Here is a 24,142-nt window from a genome sequence, read left to right as displayed (position 1 = left end):
GAAAAATTTAAAAAAGAAAATACTGAATTGATAGATTGAAATGATTCTATATCAGTATAGTCTATTTTTGTAAATATATGCAAAATTGCATAGAAAATATTTTGAAAGGATAATCTAAATATGTTAATGACTCTTATAATATTAATGATACTATCCAAGAATAAGTTTTACTCCTTTTTTTAATTTTTTTATTGTTGGTTGTTCAAAACATTACATAGTTCTTGACATATCATATTTCACACTTTGATTCAAGTGGGTTATGAACTCCCATTTTTACCCCGTATAGATTGCAGAATCACATCAGTTACACTTCCATTGATTTACATGTTGCCATACTAGTGTCTGTTGTATTCTGCTGCCTTTCCTATCCTCTACTATATCCCTCCCCTCCCCTCCCCTCCCCTCCCCTCTTCTCTCTCTACACCCTCTACTGTAATTCATTCCTCCCCCTTGTATTATTTTTCCCTTTCCCCTCACTTCCTCTTGTATGTAATTTTGTATAACCCTGAGGGTCTCCTTCCATTTCCATGCAATTTCCCTTCTCTCTCCCTTTCCCTCCCATCTCTCATCCCTGTTTAATGTTAATCTTCTTCTCATGCTCTTCATCCCTACTCTGTTCTTAGTTACTCTCCTTATATCAAAGAAGACATTTGGCATTTGTTTTTTAGGGATTGGCTGGCTTCACTTAGCATAATCTGCTCTAATGCCATCCATTTCCCTCCAAATTCTATGATTTTGTCATTTTTTAATGCAGAATAATACTCCATTGTGTATAAATGCCACATTTTTTTTATCCATTCATCTATTGAAGGGCATCTAGGTTGGTTCCACAGTCTTGCTATTGTGAATTGTGCTGCTATGAACATCGATGTAGCAGTGTCCCTGTAGCATGCTCTTTTTAGGTCTTTAGGGAATAGCTGGGTCAAATGGTGGTTCCATTCCCAGCTTTCCAAGAAATCTCCATACTGCTTTCCAAATTGGTTGCACCAATTTGCAGTCCTACCAACAATGAACAAGTGTACCCTTTTCCCCACATCCTCGCCAGCACTTGTTGTTGTTTGACTTCATCATGGCTGCCAATCTTACTGGAGTGAGATGGTATCTTAAGGTGGTTTTGATTTGCATTTCTGACTGCTAGCGATGTTGAACATTTTTTCATGTACTTGTTGATTGATTGTATGTCCTCCTCTGAGAAGTGTCTGTTCAGGTCCTTGGCCCATTTGTTGATTGGGTTATTTGTTATCTTATTGTCTAATTTTTTGAGTTCTTTGTATACTCTGGATATTAGGGCTCTATCTGAAGTGTGAGGAGTAAAGATTTGTTCCCAGGATGTAGGCTCCCTATCTACCTCTCTTATTGTTTCTTTTGCTGAGAAAAAACTTTTTAGTTTGAGTAAGTCCCATTTGTTGATTCTAGTTATTAACTCTAGTGCTATGGGTGTCCTATTGAGGAATTTGGAGCCCGACCCCACAGTATGTAGATCGTAACCAACTTTTTCTTCTATCAGACGCTGTGTCTCTGATTTGATATCAAGCTCCTTGATCCATTTTGAGTTAACTTTTGTGCACGGCGACAGAAAGGGATTCAGTTTCATTTTGATGCATATGGATTTCCAGTTTTCCCAGCACCATTTGTTGAAGATGCTATCCTTCCTCCATTGCATGCTTTTAGCCCCTTTATCAAATATTAGATAGTTGTAGTCTGTGGATTGGTTTCTGTGTCCTCTATTCTGTACCATTGGTCCACCCGCCTGTTTTGGTACCAGTACCATGCTGTTTTTGTTACTATTGCTCTGTAGTATAGTTTGAAGTCTGGTATTGGTATACCGCCTGATTCACACTTCCTGCTTAGCATTGTTTTTGCTATTCTGGGTCTTTTATTTTTCCATATGAATTTCATGATTGCTTTATCTATTTCTACAAGAAATGCCATTGGGATTTTGATTGGCATTGCATTAAACCTATAGAGAACTTTTGGTAATATCGCCATTTTGATGATGTTAGTTCTGCCTATCCATGAACAGGGTATATTTTTCCATCTTCTAAGATCTTCTTCTATTTCTCTCTTTAGGGTTCTGTAGTTTTCATTGTATAAGTCTTTCACCTCTTTTGTTAGGTTGATTCCCAAGTATTTTATTTTCTTTGAGGACATTGTGAATGGAGTGTTTTTCCTCATTTCCATTTCAGAGGATTTGTCGCTGATATACAGGAATGCCTTTGATTTATGGGTGTTGATTTTATATCCTTCCACTTTGCTAAATTCATTTATTAGCTCTAATAGTTTCTTTGTAGACCCTTTTGGGTCTGCTAGGTATAGAATCATGTCATCTGCAAATAGTGATAATTTAAGTTCTTCTTTTCCTATTTTTATGCCTTTAATTTCTTTCGTCTAATTGCTCTGGCCAGTGTTTCGAGAACTATGTTGAACAGAAGTGGTGAGAGAGGGCATCCCTGTCTTGTTCCAGATTTTAGAGGGAATGCCTTCAATTTTCCTCCATTCAGAATGATGCTAGTCTGAGGCTTAGCATAGATTGCTTTTACAATGTTGAGGTATGTTCCTGTTATCCCTAGTTTTTCTAGAGTTTTGAACATAAAGGGATGCTGTACTTTGTCAAATGCTTTTTCTGCATCTATCGAGATGATCATATGGTTCTTAATTTTAAGTCTATTGATGTGGTGAATAACATTTATTGATTTCCGAATGTTGAACCAGCCTTGCATCCAAGGGATGAATCCTACTTGATCATGGTGCACAATTTTTTTGATATGTTTTTTAATCCGATTCGCCAGAATTTTATTGAGGATTTTTGCATCTAGGTTCATTAGAGATATTGGTCTGTAGTTTTCTTTCTTTGAAGTGTCTTTGTCTGGTTTCGGAATCAGGGTGATGTTGGCCTCGTAGAATGAATTTGGAAGTTCTCCCTCTTTTTCTATTTCCTGAAATAGCTTGAAAAGTATTGGTATTAGTTCCTCTTTAAAGGTTTTGTAAAACTCTGCTGTATACCCATCCGGTCCTGGGCTTTTCTTAGTTGGTAGTCTTTTGATGGTTTCTTCTATTTCCACAATTGATATTGGTCTGTTTAGGTTGTCTATATCCTCCTGACTCAATCTGGGTAGATCATATGACTTAAGAAATTTATCAATGCCTTCACTATCTTCTATTTTATTGGAGTATAAGGATTCAAAATAATTTCTGATTATCTTCTGTATTTCTGAAGTGTCTGTTGTGATGTTGCCTTTTTCATCCCGTATGCTAGTAATTTGAGTTCTCTCTCTTCTTCTCTTTGTTAGCATGGCTAAGGGTCTGTCGATTTTATTTATTTTTTCAAAGAACCAACTTTTAGTTTTGTCAATTTTTTCAATTGTTTCTTTTGTTTCGATTTCATTAATTTCAGCTCTGATTTTAATTATTTCTTGCCTTCTACTTCTTTTGCTGTTGTTTTGCTCTTCTTTTTCTAGGATTTTGAGATGAAGTATGAGATCATTTATTTGTTGGTTTTTTCTTTTTTTAAAGAATGAACTCCAAGCAATGAATTTTCCTCTTAGAACTGCTTTCAATGTGTCCCATAGATTCCGATATGTTGTGTCTGTGTTTTCATTTATCTCTAAGAATTTTTTAATTTCCTCCTTGATGTCTTCTATAACCCATTGATCATTCAGTAACCTATTGTTCATTCTCCAAGTGATGCATGATTTTTCCTTCCTTCTTTTATGGTTGATTTTCAGTTTCATTCCATTATGATCAGATAAGATGCATGGTATTATCTCTACTCCTTTATATTGTCTAAGAGTTGCCCTGTGACATAATATATGATCTATTTTTGAGAAGGATCCATGTGCTGCTGAGAAAAAAGTGTAACTGCTTGATGTTGGGTGGTATATTCTATATATGTCAATTAAGTCTAGGTTATTAATTGTGTTATTGAGTTCTATAGTTTCCTTATTCAACTTTTGTTTGGAAGATCTGTCCAGTGGTGAGAGAGGTGTGTTGAAGTCTCCCATGATTATTGTATGGTGGTCTATTAGACTCTTGAACTTGAGAAGAGTTTGCTTGATGAACATAGCTACACCGTTGTTTGGGGCATATATATTTATGATTGTTATGTCTTGTTGGTGTATGGTTCCCTTGAGCAGTATGTAGTGTCCCTCTGTATCCCTTTTGATTAACTTTGGCTTGAAATCTATTTTATTGGATATGAGTATGGACACTCCTGCTTGTTTCCGAAGTCCATATGAGTGATATGATTTTTCCCAACCTTTCACCTTCAGTCTATGTATATCTTTTCCTATCAAATGCGTCTCCTGTAGGCAGCATATTGTTGGGTCTTGTTTTGTGATCTATTCTACTAGCCTGTGTCTCTTAATTGGTGAGTTTAAGCCATTAACATTTAGGGTTATTATTGAGATATGGTTTGTTCTTCCAGCCATATTTGTTTATGTTACTAAACATGGTTTGTTTTTCTCTTTGATTATTTTCCCCCCTTTACTGTCCTACCTCCCACTGTTGGTTTTCATTGTTATTTTCCATTTCCTCTTCCTGAAATGTTTTGCCAAGGATGTTTTGAAGAGATGGTTTTCTAGCTGCAAATTCTTTTAACTTTTGTTTATCGTGGAAGGTTTTAATTTCATCTTCCATCCTGAAGCTTAATTTCGCTGGATACACAATTCTTGGTTGGAACCCATTTTCTTTCAGTGTTTGAAATATGTTATTCCAGGATCTTCTAGCTCTCAGTATAGTCTATTATATCAGTATAGTCTATTTTTGTAAATATATGCAAAACTGCATAGAAGATATTTTGAAAGGATAATCTAAATATGTTAATGACTCTTGTAATATTAATGATACTATCCAAGAATAAGTTTTACTCCTTTAAAAAAAAAAAAAAAGATGGACAGAATGTCTTTACTTCTATTTATTTATTTATTTATTTATTTATTTATTTATTGTGGTGCTGAAGTTAGAACCCAATGCCTCACACATACAAGGTAAGCACTCCGCCATTGAGCTACAGCCCCAGTCCTATAAATATATTATTATTTCTGGACTCTAAATTCTGTCCCATTGAGCTATATGTCTATCCTTTTAACAATATCACACAGTCTCGATTACTGTACATTTGTATTTAAGTTTTGAAATTAGGAAGTATGACTCCTACTATTTTATTCTTTTTCAATATTGTTCTGGTTATTTTGGGTCCTTTCAATTCATTATGAATGAGGATCTCTATGTCCACTTTCACAAGGAAAAAGAAATTTTCACATGGATTTCCTTAACTTTGTAGAAGTTTTATGTCCATGAATAAGTTTTCCTATGTATTTACATCTTCTTTATACTCTTTTAATTTGCTTTTGCTTATACTCTCTTTGGTAAAACTGCTTCCTCCTATATATACTTATTAATGAATTTGATTTCTTAATCTTTTTTTTTTTTTTTTTGGTAGTGCTAGAGATTGAACCTAGGGCCTCACACATGCAGATAAGCACTCCACCACTGAACTATCCTTCCAGCCCTAAGTTCATTTTTAGACTGTTCATTTCTAGTGCAAGAAATAAATCTACCTTTGTACACTGACCTTGTACACAACTGTGCTGAACGTAATATTAGCTCTAGTACTCTTTATGGGGGTGGATTTTATTAGGATGTTCTATATATAAGATCAAGTAGTTTTGAAATGAGATCACTTTTCCTCTTATTCCTATCCCATCCAGATGGCCTTTTTCTTGTTCTTTTATAGTAGAAGCAAAATATACATAACAAAATATCCACTCTTTTAACAGTTTTTAAGTGTTTAGCATTGACAATTATATTCATAATGTGTAGTTTTCTAGAATGAGTGCATCTTGCATGACTAACTACACATACAGAACAAATCCCTATTTCCCCTCCCCCATCTGTAACAATCACCATTCTACTTCCTGTTTCTATTAACTACTTTAAAAATTCATGTGAGCAGAATTATGCAGAGTTTATCCACCTCTGACTTATGCTTTCAATTATTTTGAATAAATCCCATTTCATCATGGTGTAGAATCCTTTCGGTATACTAACTTGGTTAGCTAGTATTTTGTTGGAGATTTTTGCATCTATGACTGACAATTATATGACCTGCAGTTTTCTTTTCTTGTGATGTTGTTATTTGAGTTTGGTATCAGGGTAATGCCACTCTTATAAAACGAATATAGAAATATTGCTGGCCTCCTCTTCATTTTTTGAAGAGTGTCTGGACTGATATCACTTCTTTAAATGGCATTAGATTTCTCTACTGAAGAATTTGGTTCTGGGGCTGGGGATGTGGCTCAAGCGGTAACGCGCTCGCCTGGCATGCGTGCAGCCCGGGTTCAATCCCCAGCACCACATACAAAACAAAGATGTTGTGTCCGCCGAAAAACTAAAATAAATATTAAAGATTCTCTCTCTCTCTCTCTCCTCCCTCCCTCCCTCCCTCTCTCTCTCTCTCTCTCTCTCTCTCTCTCTCTCTCTCTCTCTCTCTTTAAAAAAAAAGAATTTGGTTCTGGACTTTTATTTGTCAAGAGGATTTTACAGATTCAATTTTCTTATTCATATTGCTCTTCATTAGTCTGTTTCCTATTATAAGAAAACATCTGAGGCTAAATAAAGAATAGCCATTTTAGCTCACAGTCTCAGATGTTCAAAGTCCAGGATGGGGGATGGCAGGCACAGATTCACCTTAGTTGAGCTCACCTCACACCTGATGGTATCATGATAGGAAAGCACTTGACAGCAAAGAGCTCTTATGGCAAGATGGGAAGCCAGCAACATACAGGGGCTAATAATGACTGAGCCCCAACTCTGAAAGATCCCACCACCTCTTTAACACCACCAGACTGAGAAACAAGTCTCCAACACATAAATCTTTTAGGACAGACCCCATTCAAACCACTGCAAGGTTCTTCGGATTTTATATTTCTTTATGATTCAGTCTTGGCAAGTGGTCTGTGTTCTTAGCAACTTATCTACTACTAGGTATTCAATGAGTCAACACCTAACAGCCTCTTTTAAGTGCTGTTAATTCCGTAGCATCACTTGGAATGTCTTTTTTCATTTCTGATTTTGCGTCCTCTCTTTCTTCTTAGTCTAGCTAAAAGTTTATTTATTTGTTGATTTTTAGGGGAAAAAAAAACCTCAGTTTTGTAAATTTTTCTTCTATTTTCTATTTTACTCGTTTCTTCTCTAATCTAGTAAATTGATGATTTACTTTAAAAATTCATTCCTTAAGTCAACTTTAAACCAAATAAACATAATTTGCTTTTCTTTCTGGTTATTTTCTCTTTGTCCCCAACCTGTGGTGTTAGGGTTTGAACCCAAGATCTTTGGTTCCCCTTTTTGTAATCCAAAAAATTTGTTCAGGAATGTGCTTAATCTCCACACATTTGTGAATTTTCCAATTTCCCTCTGCTGACTTCTAGTTTCATTTCATTGTGATCAGAAAGGATGCTTTGGGCTGGGGATGTGGCTCAAGTGGTAGTGCGCTCGCCTGGCATGCGTGCGGCCAGGGTTCAATCCTCAGCACCACATACAAACAAAGATATTGTGTCCACAGAAAACTAAAAAAATAAATAAATAAATATTTTTAAAAATTTTTCCCTCTCTCTCTCTCTCTTTAAAAAAAAAAGGATGCTTCATATGATTTCAATACACTCAAATCTGATAATTCTGCTGTGCTGGAAGAAATGTTCTTTCAATGTCTTTAAACAGTACTGTAGTCCATTTATATGGAGTACAATACTGTTTAAGTCCTATGTTTTGTTTTGTTTTGTTTTGTTTTTTGGTGTGTATACCAGGGATTGCACCCAGGGTTGTTTAACCACCAAGTCACATTCCCAGCCCTTTATATTTTTATTGTAAATTGCTTAAGGCCTTGCTAAATAGCAGAAGCTGGCCTTGCACTTGCAATCCTCCTGCCTCAGCCTCCCAAGCTTCTCAAAGTGCTGGGATTACAGGTGCGCATCACCACACATGGCTGTTTTCCTTACTAATATTCTGTCTGGATAGCTTATCCATTATTGAAAATGTGATATTGAAATCTCCTACTATTATCCTCTTATTTATCCTACTGGTTCTGTTAATATTTGCTTCATGTTTCAGTGATCTGAGACTGGATGCATATGTAACTATTCTTTATTCCTGATGAAATGACATGGGGCAGGGCTGGGGATGTGGCTCAAGCGGTAGCGCGCTCGCCTGGCATGCGTGCGGCCCGGGTTCGATCCCCAGCACCACATACCAACAAAGATGTTGTGTCCGCGGAGAACTAAAAAATAAATATTAAAAATTCTCTCTCTCTCTCTCTCTTTAAAAAAAAAAAAAAGAAAAAAAGAAATGACATGGGGCATGGGGATAGAAATGATGGTGGAATGTGATGATCATTATTATCCAAAGTACATGTATGAAGACACGAATTGGTGTGAATATACTTTGTATACAACCAGAGATATGAAAAATTGTGCTCTATATGTATAATAAGAATTGTAATTTTTTTAAAAAAATCACCTGACTTTGAGTTTTGCTGACTCCTTGCTCTGCTGCTGAAATCCCTAGCATATCTCTTGATTCAGTTACCACATTCTTAGCTCCAAAATGTGTTTGGTTCTTTGTTGATATTATCATTTTTCCTGAGGCACCTTTATGATGGTAGGTCTGAATTCTTTGTGAAGCAATTTGTGTAACTCCACTTTTTAAAGACTGGTTCCTGAATAGTCTGTTCCTTTGATTTTGCCATGTTGTCCTGATTCCTTACGTGCCTCATAACTTTGTTTGGGGATTAAAACATGACATTCAGAGAGAAAGAGCCACGTCTACCAGGCTTTCTATAATGATGCTATATAGAGAAAAATCTCCACTAATCATCCTGATTAGATTCTGGGTACTCACTGAACTTTTTCTGTGGATGCAACTTCTCTAGACTTTTATGTGTAAATTCTTAGAAGAATTTGTAGATTTCCATTTTTATAGATCTTATAATCTTTTGCTCTTTCTGGTATCTCTCTGTGGTACCTCAAGTTCTCTGGAGCTGCTGCAAGCTACCCAGCTCAAGAAGCACTAGCCAGAACATCCTTTGAGCAGCTCTCCAAAGAGCTGAAATCATTCTAGTCTACCCCTTTGCCTCTGACACTAGGTAGAGGAAGACAAACTTATCAGTTACTGTTTGATCAACCACAGGCCTTTTAGAACAGAAGCATGTCATTCAGCTCTTCTTTGCTCTCAGTGGTTCCCATACATCTAGAGTATGCTGGCTCCCATTACAGGTCTGAGAACAGCATGACAGAAACTAGTCCCTTGGCAGTACACTGAGAGGTTAAAACACTAGACAGTATGCTGACTCCTGTCACATGTTCCAACACAGGGGAAAGACAGAAACCAAACCTTTGGGCAGCCAGGTGAAAAATCAAAATACTGGATACACTCCCAACCTGGATTTCTCTAAGGGGAAGATGGAAATTGGTATGGTTTTTTTCCTACTCATTCCATGCTGAGCCAGGTGAAGGGACTATGACACATACACGTCTAAACTGTCAATGTTTCAACCTAGTAACCTCTTCTATAAGTGCCTATATTCTGTTACAATAGATACCAGATCCTTGGGCAGACCCTTGCAAATCCTGAATGTTGCATATATTTCAGTTTTCTCTTTCCCTCCTCAGGAAGAAACCAGGAGCAGGGTTTCCTCTCCACACCATGCCAAGCTAGGGAATGGTCTATAATGAGCAAATGCCATTAGTTTTCCTTCCATTGTCCAGGCAGCTACTTTAATGATTGCTCAGGGTCTAGGAGCCTCTCAACTATTTTCTGCAATTCTCACAAAGAGAATTTATGCATGAATTGTTGAGTCAGTATCTCCATGAGAAGGAAGTGCCTAGCACCCAACTTCATTTTTCTGCCTAGCTATATTCCCTGACTACAACCCCCAATAAAATGCTGAAAAGAAATAATATGACACAATTCTTAAGGGAAAAGTAAGATTTAGGTTTTTGAATAAAATACAAATTCTTGAGAGAGCACAAATACTACTTAATCATATTAATCCAGAAGAAAGAAATCAAATACCTTTTCTCTGTGTTCAAACATGAGTTCCCCTAGCAGACTTTCTCCTGAACACAATTTTTTTTTGGCAGGATCGGGGTACTGAGGATTGAACTCAGGGGCACTCAACCATTGAGCCACATCCCCAGCCCTATTTTGTGTTTTATTTAGAGACAGGGTCTCACAGAGTTGCTTAGTGCCTCACCTTTGCTGAGGCTGACTTTGAACTCACAATCCTCCTGCCTCAACCTCCCGAGCTGCTTAGGGATTACAGGTATGTGCCACAGCACCCAGCATATAAACAAATTTTTTTACTTTAAACTTTCAGCCATTTTATCAATAAAACAAAGTACATGATATAAATAAAATATAAAGCAAGCTGTAGTATCAACAACTACACTGAAAAGAATGTAATTTGGGAGTCTAGAACTATTTCTATTTTTGGTTCTACCACTGCTAAGTATAAGATCTGACTGTCTTCATGAAAAATAAATTGAGGGGCTGGGGATGTGGCTCAAGCCGTAGCGCGCTCGCCTGGCATGCGTGCGGCCGGAGTTCGATCCTCAGCACCACATACAAACAAAGATGTTGTGTCCACCGAAAACTTAAAAAAATAAATAAATATTTTTTAAAAAAAAAGAAAAAGAAATTGGACCAACTTAATGAGTAGTTTTCTAACTTTTCTCCTCCATAAAAGTATCTCTTCAAACAAATTTAAGTATTATGAACAACTCTATGGTTACTAATACTGAACAACTCAAGTCTAGAAAAGAAATGGGCTTCAAAAATTTTTTAAGCTATGACCAAATTTTTTACTTTTGTAAAAACTTAGTTTCAGAGCCGTCTCTAAATAAAATATAAAATAAAACTGGTGATGTGGCTCAGTGGCCTAGTGCCCCTCAGTTCAATCACTGGTTCCCCAGCCACACACACACCGAAAAACAAAACAAACAAAAAAAAAAACACAAAAACACTTAGATACAGGTTTTCTTTAAATGTGTTGATTTTAACTTTCACCATTATATTAAGAAACAAAGTATTCCTCCATGATTTTACTTTCTTGGCCTCATTTCATCCAATTTCTTTCCAAGCATTAAAATGTTCTAACCACAATCCACTTGTTATTTGCCAGCCAGGTTATATGTTTCTGTGCCTTCATATTTTTCGAAAAGGTATCTTCTTTTAATTATCCTTCCATGACTTCCCACCTATCAAAATCAAGGCACCAAAAACATTCAACAAATGGTGCTGGCAAAACTGGAAATTCTTATGTAGCAAAATGAAATTAAACCTCTGTGTCTCACCCTGCACAAAAACTCAACTCAAAATGGATCAAACTAGAACAGAGACCCTGCACCTAATAGAAGAAAAAGTAGGCCCAAATCTTCACCATGTAGGCTAAGGATCGGATTTCCTTAACAAGACCTCTAAAGCACAAGAAGTAAAATCAAGCATCAATAAATGGAATGAATTCAAATTAAAAAGCTTCTTCTCAGCAAAGAAAACAATAATGTGAGGAAAGAGACTACAGATTGGGAGAAAATCTACCATATGCACCTCCCACAAAGCATTAATCTCTAGGATATATTAACAACCAAAAAATAAATAAATAACCCAATCAATAAGTGGGCTAAGGAACTGAACAAACACTTCACAGAACAAGAAATACAATCCATCAACAAACATATGAAAAAGTATTCAACATCTCTGGCAATTAGAGAAATGCAAATCAAAAGTACACTAAGATTTACCTCACTACAGTCAGAATGGCAATCATCACGAATACAGGCAACAATAAATGTTGGTGAGAATGTGGAGAAAAAGGTACACATTGCTGGTGGAACTGCAAATTGGTACAACCACTATGGAAAGCAGTATGGAGATTATTCAGAAAACTTGGAATGGAACCACCATTTGACCCAGGTATCCCACTCCTCAGTTTATACTCAAAGAACTTAGTATACTACAGTAATGCAGCCTCGTCAATGTTAATAGCAGCTCAATTCACAACAGCTAAACTATGGAAATAACCTAGATGTCCTTCAATAGGGGAATGGATAAAGAAAATGTGGTATATCTATTCAATGGACTATTACTCAGCTTCGAAAAAGAATGAAATTATGGCATCTGCCAATAAATGGATGGAGCTGGAGAATATCATGCCAAGCAAAATAAGCCAATCCCCAGAAACCAAAGGCTGAACATTTCATCTAATATGAAGACACTATTTCCCAATAAAGGCACTAGAGAAGAACAGAGTTACCTTAGATTAGGTAGAGGGAGGTGAAGGGAGGGATGGAGAGGGGAGGGGATGTGGGGATAGGAAGGATAGTAGAACAAAACAGACATTATTACTTTATGTATATATGTAATTGCATGACCAATGTGATTCTACAACATGTACACTTAAAAAATGAGAAAATATATCCCATCTATCTACAATATATCAAAGTGCATAAATGCATTCTACTGTCAATATAACTAATTAAAACAAATTTTAAAAATCCTAGTCAACTTTGAGGCTTAGCTCAAGTGCCACTTTTTTAGTCTTTGATGACCTCAATCTAACATTATTTGTTCCTCTCAACCCAGCAGTTTTACTTTCCTTTTGCTACAGCTAGTACACATTTACCTCCAATACTTAAGGGTAGAACCCACAATTTCTTATTTATGTAGCATAAATACTTTATCCTCAAAGACATCAAATGTTTACTATTATCAGTAAACAATATATCTTTAAATATTTATTGAAAAGATCAAAATACTATAAAAGCAAGTCTATAATTTTGAATCTAATTGCAAAAAAACCTTGCAAGGGAATAATAAATGTTTGTATTATTTTTTCTAAAGGGTTCTATTAACTCATATGGTATACTGTATTTAGATAGTCTTAAAATATTGATAAATTCAACTTATATTAAAATTGAGTAGTGTTCATCAAACTGTAGGAATGGAGTGACAAAGAGAAAACACGACAGGGGAGAAATTATTTTCAGTTCTTACAAGTGGAAAGGAGTTAGTGGGCTGAGTATGGTGGGAAAAGGGGGAAGAGATTTAAAATTAAACATTCATAAGAATTAAATATAAGGAAACAACTAAAAACTATTTCACATAAGATGATCACATAAAAAAACATGCTCATGACAATGGTAACCAATAAAAAGCAATATATAATTACATGAAAATAAAGACAAATACATATGAATGATCGGACGATTAATTAATATACTACATTGGCATTTCATAGAAAATTTTAATCTCTAATCCTGTAATTTTTTTTCCCCAATGTGTAAAAATTTCTGAAGGGTCAGCACTCAGGGACAAAAACAAGAACATTTTCAACATCACAAAGTAAATTTAAAACAACTTCAGTCCCATAAGCAGTGGTATTTGAGTAAGCTGGGTAAACCACACACTCGAGAACAAAGCCGGTATGGAATAGACAGAGGCATAAAACCACAAAAATCAAACTTTCCAGCATAATATTTGTGGTATGTTAATTGTAACATTAAGTTACTGAAAATTTTTTAAAAAAAGCAAAATCTGCTTGTGAGAAATAGACAGTAATCTATAAGAATAAATATCAGGACTATGGTCACTTCTGAGTGCATCAGGTAGATGAGGTCAGGAAGACACATCAGAATTGCCCAGTGCCTATTCATTCATTTGGAGAGGCATTTAGATTCTTGTTATTTAAATTTAGCATAAAACAATTTCAAAAATTATCTTTGCTTCTTCACACTGTATCACTAATCCACTCAGATTTTCAACTAAGCAAATAAAAATCTTATTCTTAAATCATGTAATACAACTATTAAATACTTGGGCAAGCTGGAATCATATGGCAGCAAGACTTTAAAAGGAAACAGAAGGGAAAGAGCTCAGGTAGGCAGCCTGTTCACCCACAGAGTTCACAAGGAATCCTCCACTCAGTAGGTTAAACACATTCACCAAGCTTGGGGATCACTCTCACTGAGGAGATGTAGCCCAAGGTGACTTACTCCCAGGAAGGCAGTGAGAGAAACCTAAGCAGCTGGGAAATTTAATTTTGGAAGCTATAAGCCTCTACTGCCTCCTCACAGTGAGGAAACGCTCTCACCTTCAGGCTCTCAATTCTCATCAACAATCAAAGATTCACCTGGAGTCAGTATTCCATTCCTGACCTATGATGTCTTTTTTGTGAAACCATTTCTAACACCAAATGTGTGGAGTCTGCTGAACATCAACCAACTATCCAACAAGAACTTAGTATTTAACAATTCAACTTTGATACCAGACACAATTAGCACAGACTCCACAAGTTCAGGGCTCTGTCCCATAACAATGGCCCCACTTCACAGGTGCCAGTCATAAGCACCTATAAACTAAGGGATCCTATAATCCCCTCAAGGGCTGGGGATGTGGCTCAAGCGGTAGCGCACTCGCCTGGCATGCGTGCGGCCCGGGTTCGATCCTCAGCACCACATACAAACAAAGATGTTGTGTCCGCCAAAAACTAAAAAATAAATATTAAAAATTCAAAAAAAAAATACAATTAATAATCCCCTCAAATCAATAATTTAACAGAACTCCTCACAGAATTCAACAAAATTTTACTTACACTTACCAGTTTATAAAAAGAATATAACTCAGGAACAGCCAAATGGAACACATATATATAAATCAAGGGAAGGAGCAGGAGGTGATGGGATATATAAATAATCCTGATAAACAGCTATAATTAAAGAAATCTTCTCCCCTCCCTCATCCTTTTGTTTTTCTAGTTTAGACTGAAGAACTTCTCCCATTATGACTTAGATAATGTTCCCTTTTTTACTTATGACAAAGCCAGACAATGAATTCACAATTCCCATTTCTTGCCATAGTTAGCTGAACAGTTTTCACCTCAGTGTTCAAAAAATATTCATAACCTAAACTTTGCTTGTACTTCTCTTTCCTTCAAGACACTTAACTTTGATCTACCCTCAGCCTAAGCCAACATATAGTCCCTATTATACCTCCTAAGATCAGGCTGACTTCATGGTAAAACATTATCTGACCGGAGATCTGACTTGCCACTCTCCATCCTGCCCTTCCCCCAAAACTTCCTTTTCTAATCTGCTCCTTCCTATGAAAGGCACCCCTTTTCTGCCCAGATGCTTGCAGATTTTAGACTTGGTACTCTCCCCTCTTGGAATACTCCTTTACAATAAAGCCACTTCTTACCTAAATCTGCATTTGTTTTGACAGTCTAAAACAATTACCCTCTCAGAAAGGATAACATTTTTTCCTTCCGTTACAATTCCAACCACATCTACCGGTGCATACCTACCTTTCCAGTGTTTTCCTTGTAAAAACTCCTTCCATGGCCAGTGTGAGCATGCTAGCATACTTAGCTTGCAGGGGAGGCTAGCCAGGAAGAAATAACCAAACCTTCAACAACATCCTTTTGCAAGCTCAAGATAAATTTTGAGTTACAGGGCTCAGTATTTCTGCCTCCCAAAGTTATTCATTTAGGTTTAAATGAGAAATTCATATTTGAAAAACCACTCAAATTAAGTATGTTCTAGGAAGAAAACTGTAAGGCATTTATCTCTCATACCTCAAAGCAAGTGTCTAACCCTTTCAACAATAAACATGTCATTTAATTAATATTTCCATGATAACAAATCATTTATTAAATAACGGGTCACATGTGAATCTCGTCTCATCCCATGGGAATTAGGATTAAAACAGGATACAGAACAGAGTTATCCTGTCAAGCCATTTCCCAGCTTCCTACAGATCTCCCAAGTACTTGTATATTACAGAGGCTGAAACAGAGCCTATAAATTATATTTAAATAATTAAATATAATCTGACACTAAGTCAAAGTATCAGAAATATGTGGCCCTTTTTGAAGAACCACAAAGCTACCCTTGGGAAATCCTTTCAATTATGACTGGAATGTCAAAACGACCACTGAGATTTAAGAGGATTCTGAAAATAACTATTACATCAGGGAAGAATTCTCATTTTACCTCACCCTCCTATCAAGCAGCATTACTGCAAGGCCTAAACTACAGAATTTTGTTCCTAGGCCTTTGTTTCAGCTGACCAATCAATATAACTTCTACTTTGCCTGAAATCAGCAGGCAAGAGTCACAGTGGCTATCTACTCTACCAAAGTTTGATCACAGCTCTCCCAATCATAAAAGCTATTTTTCTCTGTCCTAATTCTCTGGAAAGAACTGGTGCTCTCATACTATTCTTAAGCCAAGTTTGGCCCACTCTTATACTCTATGCAACCTTCTTGACACTCTTCATGCTTTATGAAAGACTGCTAAACCCAGTCTTTCCCTGGGCCTTGGAAAATAATCCCCAAATTAGTATCTATTCAGAGATTTCTCAGGGATTGGGGTAGTATCAAGGTATTTTCAAGACATCTAAAGTACCTTTTTTGTTAAGAGTATGAAGTTTCTGATTTGTCCCTCAACCTCCCCACCCAGGTTAGTGTAGAATTTTTAAACATGTGCACAGAGAAAAGGCCTCCATAACTTAAACAATGTATATGGTATTTTGGTACATCAAGTTAATTTCCTTTCTATCTGCAAACACATTGGTAAATTTCCAAATGATACCACCTGGAATGGCAATACTGACTGACTTCACTCCTTGAACCAACCACTACAACTGGTTTCCTGTAAAAATTAAGTGACTGGGTTAAATAATATTTGTTTTTGTTTTTTGCTTTTTCATGGTATATTTCTTTATTTATAAACATCCTCTTTGGTTTTTGTCAATGTCGTTTTACAGTTTTCAGTGCACAGGTATTACATGCATTTTTGTTACCTAAGTAATTTATATGTACTTGTTATTTTCAAAAGTATTGGTTTTGTTAAGATTCTTTTTTCAATTATTTTATTGTTAATATATTGATTTTGTATATAGGCTCTTCATCCTGAACTTTTTAAACAATTTTTTAAATTTATTTTAATTAAACATGTCAGTAGAATGCATTTATGCACCTTGATATATCGTACATAAAAGGGGTATAATTTCTCATTTTTCTGTTTATACATGTTGTAGAGTCACATCAGTCATGCTTATTTGTTTTAATCTGAGGCTATTTTAAAATATTTGTGACAATGCAAATTCAGGACTGCAGAATCACTAACCATAAAAAAAAGAAAAAATACAGTGTCAAGACTCCAAAGATCTGAGTTCTAATCCCAGGTCGGCCATCAACTTAAGCTGCTTTCCAGGGTCTTGTCTTAATGTATAATACATTTAATCAACAACAAATAAAATTTTATCTGAGGCAGAAAGTCTACTTTCTACTACTGTCTACTACCTACAAGCTCTATTCCCCTTAACTTTAACCACAAAAGGTTTGAACATTCTAGTCCCATAAATTATTTTCAGATGGATGCAACATATCAAACTATTTCCTTATTTAAACAAAAAAGTAGCTTAATTAGCTTCAATTATTGTGAAATGAAAAATAATACAAAATCTTTTACATTGACCCAGAAAACTACAACACACAAAGCAGTAGCCTAAAGTACTATCATATGGTATCAAAGTAAAACAGAATTTAAGGTCCTGAAACAGTGGTTCTTCAACTTTACAGTGCATAAGAATAATCTGGAAATCTTAATAACAGATTTCTAACTCCATGCAGCAGAAACTGAAACAGTAGGCACAAAACTGGGAAACAGGTAGGGTCCAGGAATTTGAACTTGAATTCTTTGTATACAATCAGGGTCTAATGGACCTCCTTATTTGAGCAGTATTATTCTATGACTTTTACTTTTCCTTAGCAATTTTTTCAAAGAAAAAAGGAAATTTTTTTTCAATAAAATAAAATCATTATCTTACAAATACCATCAAGGTTTGCTAGAAATTTTTATAAGTCTAAAAATCTATACAAGATGAAATCTTAGTGAACTTATTTTTTCCTATATCTTGAAACATTTTTTGCTATTTTATCAATCTAGAAATTTATCATTATTCATTGGTTATTCCAAACTATGCTATACTAAAATGACAACAAAAATAGAATTGTTGCATGATGGTGGAACAGTGAAATAAATTATTACATTAGTCATCTTTCAGTTTGTATTGCCCAGAGAAAACAACCTTTACAAAGTATAAGGTCTAGAAATAGCACTTTTGTAGTCTCTTTATGTTTTAAAGCCTTCAGTGAACCCAATAGAAAATTAAAGCTTTTTTTTTCATTTTCATCCACATGTCAGAAAAAAAGCTAAAGAGAGGAAGATGAAGAAATTTACTGAACAAATTAGAAAATGCATGCAAAAAGACAAATAGCTACATTTTAGAATCTTAATAAGAAAACTGACCATAAACAAGATCTCAGATTATCAGTTTTTAGATTATGATATTTTAATTGAAATTCCTCAAACCTAAGAATCAATAAGCAAACAATATATTTCTAATTAATAAAATAAATACTTTTCATTCAGTTATTCTGCAGGAAGGACATTATCATGCAATACTTTGAAGTAAGCACTGAACCATCCTGTTTTACTAAAAGGATCGCATAATCTTCTTTCATCTTTTCCATCTGCAAACCAAAATTTGCTTGGCATGATTTCTAAGAGGTCAAATGAAGATAGGTATATAAACAAAGGTGAACTGGGTGGAAACAGTAATGTAAAAATTTAAAAAATTCATTGCACAGATTATTCTCGCTGGTATTTATAAACACACATGTGAAAATTCTTTAAAAGTAAAGAGCAAACGTGGTCAGCCTCTCTTCAAAATCATGGTCCATTAATATTTTCAAAAGTACTGCATTTTATGATCGAAAAAGTGCAAAAATTACCAAATAATAATGATGGCCTCTTATAGAAATATATTTCAAATCTGGAATCCATATTATGTTTTGACCACACAAGTGCAAGAAGAACCAAAAGCAATGATATGCTAGGACATACTGGAGATGAATTTGAAATCTGAAATCATCTTTATAAGATACTTTCATTCATTATGTGCAATTAGTTCAATTCAAAGATTTGCTCATTTCAGCAATATATATTTTCAAAAGCAGGAAAATTTGGAATAATGTGGGTTGTGCTGAAAATGTTCTTAAAATTTCTAGTAAAATTGTTTCTCTCTTAATTTTCATTTTGTAAATTATTCATAAAATGTAAACAATAAAAGTGTCCACTAAACTCACATGGTAAAATGACAACCAAGATTTCTAATAAAGTAAGGACTAATAAGCATTATGGGTTGTTCCTATAAGTGTCAAGGAACACACTTTTGATAAAGTCCTTTAAACAGTTTTCCAGAGCACTGTCTCAAACTCAACTAATCATCAAATCAGAATTACCTGGGGCACCAGTTAAAAATAGTTCCCCAGGCTGACACAGATTTCATGAAAGGTCTTTGAAACTATTCTTTTTAATAAATATCCAGGGAGAATTTGAAGATCAGCCATTGAAAAATGTAGCAATATGAAGTCAACTCCATAATTTTTTCTTGCCAATGGGATTATATTTCTTTCTTACTGAACCAACAAAAAAACAAAGTCTAACAACACTCTGACAGCATGACTTTAAGAAACATCTACACATTACTAGTAGGAGTGTAAACCAGCACAATTCAGGTAGAAAATGAGCTTACAGTATCTGCCAAAATTATAAATTAAAATACTCTGTGACCCAGCAACATTACTTCAGATCTTAAGTTTACAAATATAATTTTTTAATATTAGCATTACAAATATACTTTTGCACAGGGGAAAGAACATGAAAATTTTACTCACTGCTCCACTGATTACAATAGCAAAAGATCTAAAAGTTCTATATATATATTGATATTAAAACAGCTCCAAAATATTGTCACTAAATAAAAGCACTGTAGAGTAACATATAAAGCATAACATTTGTGTTAAAGGGAAGGATGGAAATATATTTATACATCTGCCTGGATAGATACAAAATATCCCTGAATGGGCACCTAGGAAGCTTAAAACAGTTGGCTGCTTACCAAAAGGAATATGGTTGGCTAGAACACACAAAGGAAGGTTTTATAATGTGTCTAGCAGATGGAGGATTATATGCTGTATGCATTTACTATTGCTTACATTTTGAGCTTATGCCTCAAACACTACGTTTCCAAAATGCACTGGCAACACTTGCTAAGAAATTAATAAATGCCAATATAACTATTACTAACATTTTAAAGTTATTTAGGGGAGTCTTTTTGAAATCTCTTGGCATTTAATTTACTACTTTATTATGGAGTGACTATTTACCAAAACTCTTAAATCATTCCACTTATTTTAATTTTGTGGCCGAGACCAATTAATCTATAATATTTCGGTACCATTAAAGGCACAAAAGTTGATAGACCTTGGTTGGTAACAGAAAAATTAAAAAAAAAATACTTTTTACAGTTGCCCTCCACCTCAAACAAGAAAATATAAACAATGAATAAATTCGAGTAATTTAACCAATCATGTTTTCATTTAAAACTCATAACTTACAAGGCCTGCAGCTGTTGTCAAAGTAACTTTCGTTTCTAAGCAATTGTTCTCTTAAATAAGTGGATAAGAATTTGGTAACGCAAGTGTACTTTCTAAATCATGAACAGAAGGGGGGGTACAAACAGTACATGTGTGTGCAGATACTCTATATGGACTCAAAAACCCTAGAAAATGCCTTTCGAAAACTGACATATTAGAATATTCGATGATTCAATAATTGTGCTTTGATAAACCTGAAAACTTTCCATATCCGTACGCCTCCACTTTCCCATTATTAGAAGGAAACCCTGACGTGAAAGCTCTGAGTCACCACATCTCCAGAGAGATTTCCTTGTGAACACACCCTACAGGAACAACGTTTCTCCTTTGGCTCCAACTTCTTCCCAAATAAGCGCCCAGCAAACAACCTCTCCCCCACCGCCTTCAGGAACCCAGGCTTCGCCCACTAAACAAACACCCCGTCCCCGTCCAGATCCCGGACGTGCCACCTGCGCCGCCGAGGAAGGTGATCGAGGACGGATCCCAGGGGCGCACCGAGGCCAGCAGCTGTTTTTCTACCCACCTCTGGAGACCTTACCCGGAGGGACCAGGAGGACCGAGAGACCCGTCCCCGAGAAGTCGCCGGGCGGTGGCGGGGGCTGCTGGCTCCGCCCCAGGCCGGGCCTCCAGGCCCCCCGCCCACCCCACCCCCCACCCGCAGCCCGAGCGGGACCCTGTGCTGGGGACTCGGGGGCTGGCAGGGCTGCTGCTCGGGAAAACTTCCCCCCAGGTCCGGCTGGGCGCCAGGAGGGGCGCAGAACCCCCCCCCCCAGGAGGGGCGTCGCGCCCACGGCCGTGGCCACCCGAACACCGTGATGACCGGTATGGACTCCGTTAAGTAGCTCGGGACCCGGGGGTCCCCAAGACTCGACGCTTTGTTCCTGCGCCCGGGACGTACCTGCTTTCCGTCGCAGCAGCTCACCTAGGACACCAACACCCGCTCGCCGCCGCCTCCGGTCACTGGCACCGACTTCCGAGACCCGGGGAAGGAGAGCGGCGCGCGCCCGAGACCGCCCTCCAGGAGCGTCACGGCGCCGCCCCCGCCTTCCGCCCGCGCACGCGCGCGGCGCCGGGCGCTCCCGTCGCCCTGGTAACGGGCGGCGAGGATGGGGAGGGGCGCGGGGTCCTGGCGGCCGCCCGGGGGTCTGGGTCTGCGCTCTCCTCTCTGCTGGCTGTATCCGACGCCGCGCAGCTTCTCGGTTACGCTCAGGACCTTCTCCGCCTCCCGACGGTTCGTGCCTTAGGATCGCGTGTCTCTGGCTCCCGGTGCTGTTTCCGCGTGCGATGACAGTTCCCGTCACCTTCAACACAAAGAGATCCCTACCACCCGCGCTTCCTCTTCAGAGGTTTCTTCACCCAGCCTTCCCCTTCCACCCTGCTGTCCTGTGACTGTCCTCTTGCTTGACTTCTCCAACTGGAGCTCAGAAACATTTTTTTCTATTTTTTTCTCAGTTCCAATCCTATTTTTCTCCTACAATTTTTTTTTAAGGCTTTTATTACTCTTTGTTCACCTGAGCTAATGTTCATTGCCTGTTGAGGGTTATGTGTGGTGTTTTGCAAAAATGATAGCTGTATCCTAATATAAAGACATAAAATCTATGATTTCATGAGTGTTAATGATGTGCCAGAAATTGTAAGAGCTAGTCTTTACGGTAATCTGTAAGATAGATACAACCCACCATTACAAAGAAACTGAATATTACCTTATCATGGAATACTGTAGTGTCCTTGAGAAAATAGCATTAACATACAAGCAGTCTATTTATAGCTAAATTGTTTAGTGTTACAATAACCTAATCTGTGGTAAAACTAATAAAAATCTGAGCATAAAAGACATGGCAGATAAAATAAAAACTCTGCCCCCAGGGAAATCATGCCTTAGCTGATGAAATAAACATTTAAAAACAATAACACTGTAGCAGGGCATGGTGGTGCATGCCTGTAATCCTAATGACTGTAGAGACTAAGGCAGGAGGATTGCCAGTTGGAGGCCAACCTCAGCAATTTAGCAAAAACCTTAGGAACTTAGCAAGGCCCTGTCTCAAAATTTAAAAAAAAAAAATTAAGGGATGGGGTTATAAAGTGTCCCTGGGTTCAATCCCCAGAACAAACAAACAAACACACAAAAAAAAAAAAAAAAAAATATATATATATATATATATATATATATATATATATATATATATGAAATGAATTGAAAAGGAAGAAATAAAACTTTTGTTCTCAGATGACATAATTGTCTATGTATAAAATTCTTGAGAATTGGCAAAGTAATAAAACTAATCAGTAATTATAGCAAGATTGTAGAATACAAGGTTGATAACAAAAGTCAATTGTTTAGTTTTTTGTTTTGGTTTTGTACTGGGGGTTGAAACTCCTGGGGCGCTTTTCCACTGAGCTACATCCCCAGCCCTTTCTCTTTTGGGTCCTCACTAGGTTACTAAGGTTGGCCTTGAACTTGCCATCTTCCTCCCTCAGCCTCCTGAGTCACAGAGATTACAGGCATGAACCACCACACCTGGCAATTGTTTTCTTATGTACTGGAGATGGACAATTGGAAATTGGAATTAAAACACAATGCCAATTACCTTAGCACCAAAATAACATTAAATACTTAGCTATAAATTTAATGAAATGTACAGAAGGTCTGTACAAGGAAAAGTACAAAGTTCTACTGAAAAATAAATTTAAATAAATGGAAAGATATTCCATGTTCATGGATAGGAAGACTGAATATTGTTAAGATTTCAGTTCCTCCCAACTTGATCTATATATCTGACTCAATTTCAGGCAAAATGCCAACAAATCATTTTGTGAATTATGGAAAAATGAAAGAACCAAGAGCTAACACAATACCAAAAAACAAGAAAGTATGAAACCTGACAGTACTGTTTTAGTTTGGCTGCTATAACAAATTACCAAGGACTAGATGGCTTAAAAAATAAAGATATATAGATGTATATATCTTACAGTTCTGGAAGCTGGGAGGTTCAAGATCCTTGTGCCTGAGGATCTGGGGTCTGGTGAGGGTCCACTTCCTGGTTTGAAGATAGCCACCTTGCATTGTATCCTCAGTGGCTGAGAACAGGAAAAGAGAAAGTATCTTCTCTGCTGTTTATTCTTATAAAGGCACTAGTGTTGCCATTAGTGCTCCACCTCTTGACCTAATTATCTCCCAAAGGACCCAGCTCCAAATACCATCCCACTTTGTAATAGTCTTCAACATATGAATTTAGGGAGAGGGACATAAACATTCTGTCCATGGTAGTACTCAACTTCAAAACTCACTATAAAGCTGTAATAATCAAGAGAAAGTAATTTTGGCAAAAGAAAATACAAATACATCAATGGAGCACAATACAAAGCCCAGAAACAGACCCAACAAATACATTCAGTGGGTCTTGGACAAAGGAGCAAAAGCATTCAAAGGAAAAAGAAAAGTCTTGCTGGGGATGTAGCTCAAAGAGAAAGAACATGCTTAGCAGGCATGGGACCCTGTATTTGACCCCCAGCACCCCAGGAAGGCCCAAAGGGAAAGAAAAGGAAAAATTTCCTCAACAAATGGTGCTTAAACAACTAGATTTCTGC

General features: G+C 36.8%; 1 protein-coding gene across 2 annotated transcripts in view; it reads right to left on the bottom strand.

Annotated features, from left to right (window-relative positions):
- The window catches only part of Sdcbp (syndecan binding protein), a 37,852-nt gene extending 16,274 nt beyond the window's left edge, over positions 1 to 21,578 (bottom strand). The window contains exon 1 of one of the 2 annotated variants that reach the window (XM_026390796.2): positions 21,453 to 21,578. The gene's annotated coding sequence lies outside the window, so the exon portion shown is untranslated. The remainder of the gene's footprint in view (positions 1 to 21,452) is intronic. The other variant, XM_026390795.2, reaches the window with a different exon arrangement.
- Between the last annotated feature and the right edge of the window lie 2,564 nt (positions 21,579 to 24,142).

The sequence above is a fragment of the Urocitellus parryii genome, chromosome 7, assembly GCF_045843805.1.
Source record: "Urocitellus parryii isolate mUroPar1 chromosome 7, mUroPar1.hap1, whole genome shotgun sequence".
Classification (NCBI taxonomy): Eukaryota; Metazoa; Chordata; class Mammalia; order Rodentia; family Sciuridae; genus Urocitellus; species Urocitellus parryii.
This window is presented reverse-complemented; position numbering and strand designations above follow the sequence as displayed.